The 3365-nt window shown below is 40.0% G+C and overlaps 1 pseudogene; it reads left to right on the top strand.

Moving 5' to 3' along the window:
* The first annotated feature begins 218 nt into the window (after positions 1-218).
* Positions 219-1582, top strand: LOC134380911 (acyl-coenzyme A thioesterase 9, mitochondrial-like; annotated as a pseudogene).
* Positions 1583-3365: the final 1783 nt, after the last annotated feature.

The raw sequence follows: 3365 nt of genomic DNA, 5'->3' as shown, positions 1-3365 counted from the left end.
CGTTCTATTTTCAGCTCACTGCACCCTTACGTCACGTAAGCTTCAGTTAACACACAGCAGATTTGGATAAGATTGGTGGCGTGATTCGCCGCGAGGGCGTGGGTGCGGGCAGCGAGACTGGGGGCGCGCGCGCTCGGCCACCCCTCAGTGTCCCTCCGCCCAGCCGCGTGTGGCAGGTTCTCCGACGGCGAGCACGGCAGCCGAGCGTCTCCCACGTTCATGAAGTTCGAGGTGTTGTGGGAGACAGTAGGAGCATCCACAAACGGGAGAGACCGTGAGAAAGCAATGGAGGAAAGAAAGTTACTTCATCTTTTTTGGCTAAGTCACGGGAAGAACTGCCACCTAGGAGAACGAAGGACGGTTATCTCGAAGTTCTCTTGCCTTTGGGCAGTGAACCTGAATTATGAGAGAATTATTTGACTGTTCAAAACACCGTAAGTTTTGGCAGGATTTTTGAGGATCTTGAAAGCTTAAGAGTTATTTGCTACATGCACACCAAAATTCAGGGCCGAGCCCGTGGCGTGGCGCACTCGGGAGAGTGCCGCGCTGGGAGCGCGGCGACGCTCCCGCCGCGGGTTCGGATCCTATATAGGAATGGCTGGTGCACTCACTGGCTGAGCACCGGTCACGAAAAAGACAAAAAAAAAAAAAAAAAAAAAAAAAATTCAAACAGCCGATGTCTCCTTTACGGACAGTTACAACCCTAGTGGACAGGACTGATACGTGTAAGAAAAGCTTAATTCCAGAACAGGAATTAAGTTCAGTGGCTATGTGAGCTGCGTTGGAAAAACATCTACGCGAGTGAAGATGTAGACGTTCCAGTTGCATGGCGATGAGCTTTATCCCGTCTCGGATGCAATGTTTGTAATGGGAGTTCATGATTCTCAAAATAAAGGGCCGGTATTTGTAAATCCACAGGAAGAAAAGCTCTCTAGACAAGAGGAATCGAACAAGGCGAGAAGAACCGCCTCCAGCTTCACAATGTTACCCTTGAAAAGGGCTCCCAGGGCTGAGGAGAGGGCCACCGTATGTGACATGTTTATCAGCACACTGGATCCAAAGATTGTAAGTTTTCAGAGGCTAGTTTTGCCCCCTAATGCAGGGTGGATGGAGAATTTGAAACCGAAGAGCTGAGAAAGTTGCCACCCTGAGGAGCAGAACGTTTTCAGTAGGCTCTCTGGCGGTTTCCTTATGAGGAAAGCATACGAACTTGCTTGGGCTACTGCTTGTAGCTCCCGGGGTTCCCAACCGTTTGTGGTAGCAGTGGATGACATCGCTTCAGAAACCAGTTGAGCCTGGCTCATTGCTCTTTCTTTCTTCCTGGGTATGCTTTACTCAGAACAATTACATTTAAGTCAGAGTACACAGTGAAGTGGCCTCTCTTCAGAATGAAGAGCATATAACCACCAATGTCTTTCATTTTACATTCATGTTGGAAAAAGAAGTGCCCTTGGTTTTCCCCAGAACATATGGAGAGTCCATGAAGTATTTAGATGGGCAGTTGCATTTTAACTCCATGAGTGTCCCGGTGACCTTGAGAAAGGACTACCTTGTGGAGCCCTACAAAAACCTCACTTGGTAAAAACCAGCACTCCACTGACAGTGACATAGTGCCTGATGGAGGCCTCAAGTGTACTGGCTTTAGTGTTGCTTCTCATCCTCCACAGAGGAGACTGTAGTCAGCTTTTAAGATGATCAGAAAAGCAGAACAAGAGAACGGCTGGATGGGGCTGGGAGGAGAAAGAGTTATTAAACAATAAATACTTTCAAACAAAAACAAACAAACAAAAATTTTGACCATAAACTAGGCAAAAGGGCAAGTCTCAGCAAATATCAAGGGGTTGATTATTGCAGAGACCACAATGTGGTTACCTTAGCAGCCAATAAGAAAAATGAATTAGATATTCCCCTACTCATATATTTGGAAATAACCAGTGGATCAAAGAAGAATTATGATGGGAAATTTGGATCTATTTAGAACTATGATAAAAATACTGCATATCAAACACTTGAGGGATAAAGCTAAAGTAGCAGTTAGTAGAAAATTTAAAATCTCATATGTTTACATCAGAGGAAAAGAAAGGTTGAAAATTTATTTATTTTTTTTAAAAATTTTATTTTGTCGATGTACAATGTGGTTGATTATTGTGGCCCATTACCGAAACCTCCCTCCCTCCTTCCTCTCTCCCCTCCCACCCAACAATGTAAAAGGTTGAAAATTTAATGAGAAAAGTATCATCTCAAGTTAAAAAGCAAACAGCAAATCAAACCCAAAGAAAGTAGAAAAGAGCTAATGAAGATAAGAGTAGAAATTAAAGACAGAAAACAAACATAAAATAGAAAGCATCAATAAAGTCAAACAATCCTTTGAAAAGATGGATCAAATTGACAAACCTCTGGCAATGTGGATCAAAAAATGAAAGGCACAAACATAATAGGAATGAAAGAAGAAACATAACTGCAGATGCTGACATTAGAAATATAATTAATAGGCTACTATGAACGTCATGCTAATAAATTTGAAAACTTAGATAAAATGGAAAAATTCCTGAAACACTGTAACTGACTCAAGAAGAACAGTAAACCTGAATATTCCTATAATCACAAACAAGACTGAATCAGTAACTTAAAAATAATCTTTCCACAAAGAGAATTCTAGGGCCTAATGGTATTACTGGTGAGTTCTATCAAATATTCAAGAAACGAATAATTCCAATCTTATACACATTATTTCAGATTATAGAATAAGGGTGACCTTGACTCATTGTATGGGCCTGGGAGAATATATCTGTGACACACATAACCAAAGGAACAGTATCTAGAATATTATGGAACTACAACAAATTATTGAGGAAAAGCAGAAAAATGACAAAAACGGTAATTTAACAGAAAAAAGAATATGAACATTAAGAAATGTTTAAGATCATTCATAATCAGAAAAATTAAAATTTGTATGAAATATTTCACAATCACTCAATTGGCAAAAGTTAAATAGTGAAACAAAGCTAAGTGTTGATAGCACTGAAACAATGGTCTCCCTCATCCACTACTGAAGGGAGTGTAAACTGATATAACCATTTAGAGAAATGGTTTGGTGTTACCAAAGTTGAACACACATATATATTCTATAACCCAACAATTCCCTGTATTGCTTCATAACAATCCAAATGTCAATCAACAAAACACATGCACAAATTATGATGTTATTTATACAATGAAACTACATCTGTGTAATCAACTACTGCTAAATCCATCAACATGGATAAATTTCAAAAGAAAAAAAAAGTCTAGTGAGAAAAATAAGCAAAGAAACCATGATTTTATTTTTATAAATTTCAAAAGTTGACAATCAAAACCATGTATTA

The sequence above is a fragment of the Cynocephalus volans genome, chromosome 6 (assembly GCF_027409185.1).
Source record: "Cynocephalus volans isolate mCynVol1 chromosome 6, mCynVol1.pri, whole genome shotgun sequence".
Lineage (NCBI taxonomy): Eukaryota > Metazoa > Chordata > Mammalia > Dermoptera > Cynocephalidae > Cynocephalus > Cynocephalus volans.
This window is presented reverse-complemented; position numbering and strand designations above follow the sequence as displayed.